The following is an 11,642-nucleotide window of genomic DNA, read 5'->3' as shown; positions in this document are numbered from 1 at the left end:
TGTGGATACATAGACAAAACACTGTCCCTAGTAAGCCTCTAGTTGACTAGCTCGTTGATCAAAGATGGTCAAGGTTTCCTGGCCATAGGCAAGTGTTGTCACTTGAGAATGGGATCACATCATTAGGAGAATCATGTGATGGACTAGACCCAAACTAATAGACGTAGCATGTTGATCGTGTCATTTTGTTGCTACTGTTTTCTGCGTGTCAAGTATTTGTTCCTATGACCATGAGATCATATAACTCACGGACACCGGAGGAATGCTTTGTGTGTAGCAAACGTCGCAACGTAACTGGGTGACTATAAAGATGCTCTACAGGTATCTCCGAAGGTGTTCGTTGAGTTAGTATAGATCGAGACTGGGATTTGTCACTCCGTGTGACGGAGAGGTATCTCGGGGCCCACTCGGTAATACAACATCACACACAAGTCTTGCAAGCAATGTAACTTAGTGTAAGTTGCAAGATCTTGTATTACAGAACGAGTAAAGAGACTTGCCGGTAAACGAGATTGAAATAGGTATGCGGATACTGACGATCGAATCTCGGGCAAGTAACATACCGAAGGACAAAGGGAATGACATACGGGATTATACGAATCCTTGGCACTGAGGTTCAAACGATAAGATCTTCGTAGAATATGTAGGATCCAATATGGGCATCCAGGTCCCGCTATTGGATATTGACCGAGGAGTCTCTCGGGTCATGTCTACATAGTTCTCGAACCCGCAGGGTCTGCACACTTAAGGTTCGACGTTGTTTTATGCGTATTTGAGTTATATGGTTGGTTACCGAATGTTGTTCGGAGTCCCGGATGAGATCACGGATGTCACGAGGGTTTCCGGAATGGTCTGGAAACGAAGATTGATATATAGGATGACCTCATTTGATTACCGGAAGGTTTTCGGAGTTACCGGGAATGTAACGGGAATGACGAATGGGTTCCGGGAGTTCACCGGCGGGGGGGGGGGGCAACCCACCCCGGGGAAGCCCATAGGCTTTGGGGAGACACACCAGCCCTTAGTGGGCTGGTGGGACAGCCCCAAGGGGGCCTATGCGCCAAGAATAAAGAATCAAAGGAAAAGGAAAAAAAAAGAGGGAGGAAGTGGGAAGGGAGGGGGACTCCTCCCACCAAACCAAGTCCAACTCGGTTTGGGGGGGGAGTCCTCCCCCCCTTGGCTCGGCCGACCCCTTGAGGGTCCCTTGGACCCCAAGGCAAGGTTCCCCTCCCTCCTCCTATATATATGGAGCAATTAGGGCTGATTTGAGACGACTTTCTCACGGCTGCCCGACCACATACCTCCATAGTTTTTCCTCTAGATCGCGTTTCTGCGGAGCTCGGGCGGAGCCCTGCTGAGACAAGATCATCACCAACCTCCTGAGCGCCGTCACGCTGCCAGAGAACTCTTCTACCTCTCCGTCTCTCTTGCTGGATCAAGAAGGCCGAGATCATCGTCGAGTTGTACGTGTGCTGAACGCGGAGGTGCCGTCCGTTCGGTACTAGATCGTGGGACTGATCGCGGGATTGTTCGCGGGGCGGATCGAGGGACGTGAGGACGTTCCACTACATCAACCGCGTTCTCTAACGCTTCTTCTGTATGATCTACAAGGGTACGTAGATCACTCATCCCCTCTCGTAGATGGACATCACCATGATTGGTCTTCGTGCGCGTAGGAAAATTTTTGTTTCCCATGCGACGTTCCCCAACAGTGGCATCATGAGCTAGGTTCATGCGTAGATGTCTTCTCGAGTAGAACACAAAAGTTTTTGTGGGCGGTGATGTGCGTTTTGCTGCCCTCCTTAGTCTTTTCTTGATTCCGCGGTATTGTTGGATTGAAGCGGCTTGGACCGACATTACTCGTACGCTTACGAGAGACTGGTTTCATCGCTACGAGTAACGCCGTTGCTCAAAGATGACTGGCAAGTGTCGGTTTCGCCAACTTTAGTTGAATCGGATTTGACCGAGGAGGTCCTTGGATGAGGTTAAATAGCAACTCATATATCTCCGTTGTGGTGTTCGCGTAAGTAAGATGCGATCCTACTAGATACCCATGGTCACCACGTAAAACTTGCAACAACAAAATTAGAGGACGTCTAACTTGTTTTTGCAGGGTATGCTTGTGATGTGATATGGCCAACGATGTGATGTGATATATTGGATGTATGAGATGATCATGTTGTAATAGAAATATCGACTTGCACGTCGATGGTATGGCAACCGGCAGGAGCCATAGGGTTGTCATTATACTAACGTTTGTGCTTGCAGATGCGTTTACTATTTTGCTAGGATGTAGCTTTAGTAGTAATAGCATAAGTAGCACGACAACCCCGATGGCAACACGTTGATGGATGATCATGGTGTGGCGCTGGTGACAAGAAGATCGTGCCGGTGCTTTGGTGATGGAGATCAAGAAGCACGTGATGATCGCCATATCATGTCACTTGTGAATTGAATGTGATATTAATCCTTTTATGCACCTTATTTTGCTTAGAACGACGGTAGCATTATGAGGTGATCTCTCACTAAAATTTCAAGACGAAATTGTGTTCTCCCCGACTGTGCACCGTTGCTACAGTTCGTCGTTTCGAGACACCACGTGATGATCGGGTGTGATAGACTCAACGTTCACATACAACGGGTGCAAAACAGTTGCGCACGCGGAACACTCGGGTTAAGCTTGACGAGCCTAGCATGTGCAGACATGGCCTTGGAACACATGAGACCGAAAGGTCGAGCATGAATCGTATAGTTGATATGATTAGCATAGAGATGCTTACCACTGAAACTATTCTCGACTCACGTGATGATCGGACTTGAGATAGTGGATTTGGATCATGTACCACTCAAATGACTAGAGAGATGTACTTTTTGAGTGGGAGTTCTTAAGTAATATGATTAATTGAACTAATTGTCATGAACATAGTCTAATGGTCTTTGCGAATTACGATGTAGCTTGCGCTATAGCTCTACCGTTTTTATATGTTCCTAGAGAAAATTTAGTTGAAAATTGATAGTAGCAAACTTTGCAGACTGAGTCTGTAAAACCGAGGATTGTCCTCGTTGCTACGCAGAAGGCTTATGTCCTTAATGCACCACTCGGTGTGCTGCACCTCGAGCGTCGTCTGTGGATGCTATGAACATCCGACATACACGTTGTTGATGACTACACGATAGTTCAGTGCAAAATACTTAATGGCTTAGAAGCAAGGCGCCGAAAACGTTGTAAAACGTCACGGAACATAAGTGATGTTCTAAAGAGATGAAATTGTGATTTCATGCTTGTGCCCTTGTTAAAAGGTACGAGACCTCCAACAAGATTCTTTGTCCACAAAGTAAAGGAGAAAAGCTCAATCGTTGAGCGTGTGCTCAGATTGTCTGAGTACGACAATCACTTGAATCAAGTAGGAGTTAATCTTCCAGATGAGATAGTGATGGTTCTCCAAAGTCACTGCCACCAAGCTGTGAGAGCTTCGTGATGAACTATAACATATCAAGGATAGATACAATTATCCTTGAGCGATTCGCGATGTTTGACACTGCGAAAGTGGAAATCAAGAAGGAGCGTCAATAGTTGATGGTTTGTAAAACCACTAAGTTTCAAGAAAGGCAAGGGCTAGAAGGGATACTTCGTGAAACGGCAAAACAGTTGCTGCACTAATGAAGATACCCAAGATTAAACCCAAACCCAAGACTAAGTGCTTCTGTAATGAGGGGAACAGTCACTGAGGCGGAGCAACTCTAGATACTTGGTAGATAAGAAGGCTGGCAAAAGTCGAAAGAAGTATATTTGATATACATGATGTTGATGTGTACTTTACTAGTACTCCTAGTAGCATGAGGGTATTGGATACCGGTTCGGTTGCTAAGTGATTAGTAACACGAAATATAAGCTACGGCATAAACGGACACTAGCTAAAGGCGAGGTGACGATACGTGTTGGAAGTGTTTCCAAGGTTGATATGATCAAACGTCGCACGCTCCCTCTACCATCGGGATTGGTGTTAAACCTAAATAATCGTTATTTGGTGCTTGCGTTAAGCATGAACATGATTGGATCGTGTTTATTGCAATACGATTATTCATTTAAAGAGAATAATGGTTACTCTATTTGCTTGAATAAATCACCTTCAATGGTTTATTGAATCTCGATCGTAGTGTTACACATGTTCATGATATTGCTGCCAAAAGATACGAGTTAATGATGATAGTACCACTTACTTGTGGCACTACCGCTTGAGTCATGTTAGTATAAATTGCATGAAGAGGCTCCATGCTGATGGATCTTTGTACTCACCTGATTTCGAATCACTAGTGACATGCAAATCATACCACATGAGCAAGGCCTTGTTTTCATTGAGATGAAACAAGATAGTAACTTGTTGGAAGTGATACATTTTGATGTATGCAGTCCAATGGGTGCTGAGGCACGCAGTGGATATCATTATGTTCTTACTTCACTGACGAATTGAGTAGATACATGAGTATTTACTTAATTAATCACAAGTCTAAAATGTTGAAAAGTTCAAATCCGTTTCAGAGTGAAGTTCGTCGTAACAAGAGGATAAACTGTCTACGATATGATCATGGAAATGAATATCTGAGTTACGAGTTTTGGTACACAGTTAAGACAATGTGGAAATTGTTTCGCAGTTCATGCCACCTGGAACATCATAGTGTGATGATGTGTCTGAACGTCATAGCCACGCACTATCTGGTATGGTGCATACTATGATGTCTCTTATCGAATTACCACTATCGTTTATGGGTTATGCATTAGAGACAACCGCACTCACTTTAAATAGGGCACCGCGTATTTCCGTTGAGATGACACAGTATAGACTGAGGTTTAGAGCAATCTAAACTGTCGTTTCTTGAAAGTTTGGGGTTTCGACACTTATGTGAAAAAGTTTCAGTCTGATAAGCTCGAACCCAAAGCGGACAAATGCATCTTCATAGGATATCCAAAACAGTTGGGTACATCTCCTATCTCAGATCCGAAAGCAAAGTGTTTGTTTCTAGAAACGGATCCTTTCTCGAGGAAAGGTTTCTCTCAAAAGAATTGAGTGGGAGGGTAGTAGAACTTCATGAGGTTATTGAACCATCACTTCAACCAGTGTGTAGCAGGGCGCAGGAAGTTGTTCATGTGGCGCCTACACCAATTGAAGTGGAAGCTGATGATGATGATCATTGAGCTTCGAATCAAGTTACTACAAACCTCGTAGGTCGACAAGGTCGCGTACTGCTGCAGAGTAGTACGGTAACCCTGTCTTGGAGGTCATATTGTTGAGCAACAGTGAACCTACGAGTTATGGAGAAAGCGATGGTGGGCCCAGATTCCGACAAATGGCTGGAAGCCATGAAATCCGAGAGAGGATCCATGTGTAAAAACAAAGTGTAGACTTTGGTAGAACTACTTGATGGTCATAGGACTATTGAGTAAAAATGGATCTTTAAAAGAAGACAGATGATGATGGTGATAAGTCACTATTAAGAAAAGCTCGACTTGTCGCAAAGATGTTTTCGACAAGATCAAACAGTTGACTATGATGAGACTTTCTCACTCATAGCGATGCTAAAAGTCTGTTAGAATAATGTTAGTTGTTGATGCATTATTTATGAAATATTGCACGTAGGATGTCAAAACATTGTTTCCTCGACGGTTTCCTTGAGCAAACATTGTATGTGATACAACCAGAAGGTTTTGTCGATCCTAAAGATACTAGCAAGTATGCAAGCTCCAGTGATCCTTCAATGGACTGGTGCAAGCAACTCGGAGTTGGAATATACACTTTGATGAGATGATCAAAGATTTTGGGTGTGTACAAGGTTTATGAGAAACTTGTATTTCCAAAGAAGTGAGTGGGAGCACTATAGAATTTCTGATAAGTATATGTGGTTGACATATTGTGGATCAGAAGTGATGTAGAATTTCTGTAAAGCATATAAGGTTGTTTGAAAGGAGTTTTCAAAGGAAAACCTGGATTGTGCTACTTGAACGTTGAGCATCAAAGATCTATGGAGATAGATCAAAAGCGCTTAATGAAAGTTTCAATAAGATGCATGCCTTGACAAGTTTTGAAAGAGTTCAAAATAGATCAGCAAAGAAGGAGTTCTTGGTTGCGTTGTAAGGTGTGAATTTGAGTAAGACTCAAAACCCGACCCCGGCAGAATAAAGAGAATAGACGAAGGTCGTCTTCTATGCCTTAGCCGTAGAATCTAAAGTATGCCATGCTGTGTATCGCACCTGATGTGTGCCTTGACTCAAAGTATGTTGAGAGGTACAGAGAGTGATCCATGATTGAATCACTAGCAGCGGTCAAAATTTATCCTTAGTAACTAATGGACTAAGGAATTTTTCTTGATTATGGAGGTGGTTAAAGAGTTCGTCGTAAAGGGTTACGTCGATGCAAGCTTTGACACTAATCCGAATAACTATGAGTAGTGAAACGGATTCGTATAGTAGAGTAGATATTTGGAGCATTTCCGAATAGCACGTAGTAGCAGCATCTATAATATGACATAAATATTTGTAAAGAATGCACGGATCTGAAAATTTCAGAACCGTTGACTAAAACCTCTCTCACGAGCAAGACGTGATCAGACCCCATAACTATATGGGTGTTGGATTCGTTGGAATCACATGGTGATGTGAACTAGATTATTGACTCCAGTGCAAGTGGGAGACTGTTGGAAATATGCCCTAGAGGCAATAATAAATTAGTTATTATTATATTCCTTAGTTCATGATAATTGTTTATTATCCATGCTATAATTGTATTGATTGGAAACACAATACTTGTGTGGATACATAGACAAAACACTGTCCCTAGTAAGCCTCTAGTTGACTAGCTCGTTGATCAAAGATGGTCAAGGTTTCCTGGCCATAGGCAAGTGTTGTCACTTGAGAATGGGATCACATCATTAGGAGAATCATGTGATGGACTAGACCCAAACTAATAGACGAAGCATGTTGATCGTGTCATTTTGTTGCTACTGTTTTCTGCGTGTCAAGTATTTGTTCCTATGACCATGAGATCATATAACTCACGGACACCGGAGGAATGCTTTGTGTGTAGCAAACGTCGCACCGTAACTGGGTGACTATAAAGATGCTCTACAGGTATCTCCGAAGGTGTTCGTTGAGTTAGTATAGATCGAGACTGGGATTTGTCACTCCGTGTGACGGAGAGGTATCTCGGGGCCCACTCGGTAATACAACATCACACACAAGTCTTGCAAGAAATGTAACTTAGTGTAAGTTGCAAGATCTTGTATTACAGAATGAGTAAAGAGACTTGCCGGTAAACGAGATTGAAATAGGTATGCGGATACTGACGATCGAATCTCGAGCAAGTAACATACTGAAGGACAAAGGGAATGACATACGGGATTATACGAATCCTTGGCACTGAGGTTCAAACGATAAGATCTTCGTAGAATATGTAGGATCCAATATGGGCATCCAGGTCCCGCTATTGGATATTGACCGAGGAGTCTCTCGGGTCATGTCTACATAGTTCTCGAACCCGCAGGGTCTGCACACTTAAGGTTCGACGTTGTTTTATGCGTATTAGAGTTATATGGTTGGTTACTGAATGTTGTTCGGAGTCCCGGATGAGATCACGGACGTCACGAGGGTTTCCGGAATGGTCCGGAAACGAAGATTGATATATAGGATGACCTCATTTGATTACCGGAAGGTTTTCGGAGTTACCGGGAATGTACCGGGAATGACGAATGGGTTCCGGGAGTTCACCGGGGGGGGCAACCCACCCCGGGGAAGCCCATAGGCTTTGGGGAGACACACCAGCCCTTAGTGGGCTGGTGGGACAGCCCCAAGGGGGCCTATGCGCCAAGAATAAAGAATCAAAGGAAAAGGAAAAAAAAGAGGGAGGAAGTGGGAAGGGAGGGGGACTCCTCCCACCAAACCAAGTCCAACTCGGTTTGGGGGGGGGGGGAGTCCTCCCCCCCTTGGCTCGGCCGACCCCTTGAGGGTCCCTTGGACCCCAAGGCAAGGTTCCCCTCCCTCCTCCTGTATATATGGAGCAATTAGGGCTGATTTGAGACGACTTTCTCACGGCTGCCCGACCACATACCTCCATAGTTTTTCCTCTAGATCGCGTTTCTGCGGAGCTCGGGCGGAGCCCTGCTGAGACAAGATCATCACCAACCTCCGAAGCGCCATCACGCTGCCGGAGAACTCTTCTACCTCTCCGTCTCTCTTGCTGGATCAAGAAGGCCGAGATCATCGTCGAGCTGTACGTGTGCTGAACGCGGAGGTGCCGTCCGTTCGGTACTAGATCGTGGGACTGATCGCGGGATTGTTCGCGGGGCAGATCGAGGGACGTGAGGACGTTCCACTACATCAACCGCGTTCTCTAACGCTTCTGCTGTACGATCTATAAGGGTACGTAGATCACTCATCCCCTCTCGTAGATGGACATCATCATGATAGGTCTTCGTGCGCGTAGGAAAATTTTTGTTTCCCATGCGACGTTCCCCAACAATATACCGGTGTCGTATGTGCCATGTCGCATCCTCTCAGGCTAGCCATTGTCATCGCCGGGCGCCACGTCGCCTCCCTACCCCCGGGTGTATCGCACGAGGCAGTCACCCAAGCAAGACAGCCTTCGCCACTCTCCCTGTATTCGCGAGCACCTTGTCGACTCCCTGTTTGGCATGGCGAGGAGAGATATGAAAACGAAAAAAAATAAAAATAAAGTAAAAATGAGCACTAACATGTATGACCCATTTGTTAGGTTCGATATTAACAATATATATATATCGGTACATCACATCACAAGATAATATATACGTGGCGGGGCGTGGTCACCTCATGCAGATATGTGATGGCCGTGTCTAGTCGTGCGGTGACCATGAGAGATGCATCCATAGGCGCGAAGGCCACGCCGAGGGTCACATCTAGCGGCAAAGTGACCTTGTCCAACATCATGGTGTCCAAGATGGCAGAGGTGGTGCATCACCTGACGAAATCAACGGCGCCTGCGAACTCCATGATGGCCATGGGCGACGAAACAACAAGGCGCTTGTCCTCGCAGATGAGGCAGAGGAAGAAAGAGATGAGGCCCGATGTCTCACTGTCAGCGAATGCTCTATGCGATCTCGGTAGAACTTATCTGTTGACAACGTGTTTGATTTGAAATGATTAATCAATATTTCTTTATCGATGATAGTGAAACTATTTATACCATTATAAGGGACACAAGAGGGATGTGGAGTATTTGAGCTCGAACTCAAATGCACCCTCATGAACGGTAAAAAAATCAAAAACATATCAAAAAATTCGGAATTTTTCTTGTGATGAACTTTGACAAAAGTTCTAAGTGCTTTCAAACTTTTATTATGAGATCACATTCGAGTAAGGCGTGATAAAAAAACAACAACGATGCTCTGAAAATGCTACTTCTGAAAGCATTTTGTGTAAGTGCATCTAGTGGCCCTTAGTGATTTTGGTGGGTTAAAGACTTATAGGTTAAGAGACTAACATGTTTGTGAGTGTATACAGGCTCTATAAGTCGCTGAGGAGTTTGAGTTATTTGATGAATATCGACCCGTAAAAATAAATGTCATCACGTGATGATTTTGGTCAATTCTTGAAGACTTTGGTCGTGAAGAATTTGACTTCAGTTGAAGACTTTGGTCATTTCTTGAAGACTTTGGTCATGAAGAAATTGACTTCGGTTGAAGACTTTGGTCATTTCTTTAAGACTTTGGTCGCGGAGAAATTGACGTCTATTGAAGACTTTGGTCATTACTTGAAGACTTTGATCGCGAAGAAATTGTGACGAAATTGATATTCCTCATGAAGAAATTGAAGATGAGGAATTCGGTGCTCCTTGAAGAAAATGCTCTGAAGACTTTGAAGCTTGAGGATTTACTCTTTTTGTTTCATTTTCTTCTTTCTTGAGTCATAGGAACATCGTACTGTTAAAGGGGGTCGAGGTAATACTACAGAATGAATTTCCTCAATGATGCTCAACTCAAACCTACACCTACCAAATCCTCTAGTGAGGAATTTGAGACATGAGGACTTTCACAGTTGAAAGTTCTGCCGTTGCCGCACTGGGCGCCACCTGTCCTAAACCTTATCCACCCTCTGAACACTAAATGAAGCAGGGAATGGAAATAAAAAAATTGGACTCTTTTTCATCTTATCTTAGATCAATAAAATAACTACCCGTACTGAACTAATCTAGAATCCCTTTTAGTAATCCATATGGGGCTTTCACTTCGACACGTCTTCGTTCGTGATCGCTTAGAGAGGGTATTTATGTCATATCATGTCGGTATGCTCCCTGGCTATAAATAGCCACCCCCACAACCATTAGCTGGTTGGCTGCTCCGTGAGAAACTGACACTTTTATATTTGAGCAACCCAAATTCCTCAAGGTTTGTGAGTGAAAATCATCAAGTGAGGAAATACCCCAAAACACCCAAACCAAACCCAAAACCCAAGTGATTGGGCATCACTGAAGAATTTGTTCCTGTGTGGAACCGAGGCCTATTACCTTTGAGGACCGTGCATCCTTCACACGGCTAGGCGTGATGGTCTAGAGCATCCAACAGTCAATTATGGATCACTGGGTGACCAAGTTTGTGAGGGTTTGGAAGTCTGCTCTAAAGACTTACCACGAGTGTTGGGCGAGGATTGTGTGTCCTTAGCTCTAGGAGAATACGGTAGGGACTGTGTTTCCTTAGGTTTCAATACCTAGTCGCTCCAAACCAGACGTACGACTGTCACAACAGTTGGAACTGGGTCATCAACCACTGTCTTCATCGAGCTCCTGGTTCTATTTCCTCAACCCCTTTCATTTCATCAATTGCATGTTGAAGACTTTAACCTTTACTGTTTGAAGAATTTGACCGAGGACTTTCATCAATTTCATCACCTCAAATTCTTCGCTTTAGTTTTTCATCACCTGCTTATCCTGTACTAGTGACCTGTGCGAACCGAATTGAAATCTTAACTTTGAGGACTTTGCTGTAGCCTGTTTTGCATCTCTGTTCCTCACTATTTCCGTAGCACGTTCTTCATGACTGAGGACTTTCCTCACTAGGAATTTCCATAGTGATGAATTTTTAAAAAATCGCCTATTCACCCCCCTCTAGTCGACTTAACGTACTTTCATTTTGAAATACCGATTTTGTTTTTTTGCCATGCCTTACACGAATGTGATCTCATGATAAAAATTTGCAAGCACTTCGAACATTTGTCAAAGTTCATCGCAAAAAGAATTCAGAATTTTTTGAAACTATTTTTTCGATTTACTGTTCACGTGGATGCTACTTCCAATAGTCGGGTGAGTTGACAGAGAAGCAAAAGAAGCTACTCTCGAGAAAAGAAACTGCACATTGGTTACAAGTGAAGATTATACTTCCTCTATAAAGAAACTAGATGATGCCTCACGCGTTGCTGTAAAAATTTGTTAAAAAATATATGGATAAATATTAGAAAACTAATGTTAATGCAAAAATCATTATAAAAATGTCTTAGTTAAATACCTAAAAAAATTCATGCATGAGAGTATGTTTCGTATGAAAAGATTAACGAAAAAAGTAAGTTATGACTACATGCATGACTTGATGATGTGGCATTGTTGCATGAAGAGGAAAATCGA

Source organism: Hordeum vulgare, chromosome 1H, assembly GCF_904849725.1.
Source record: "Hordeum vulgare subsp. vulgare chromosome 1H, MorexV3_pseudomolecules_assembly, whole genome shotgun sequence".
Classification (NCBI taxonomy): domain Eukaryota; kingdom Viridiplantae; phylum Streptophyta; class Magnoliopsida; order Poales; family Poaceae; genus Hordeum; species Hordeum vulgare.
The sequence above is the reverse complement of the archived record's forward strand: the minus strand, read 5'-3'. Positions refer to the sequence as shown.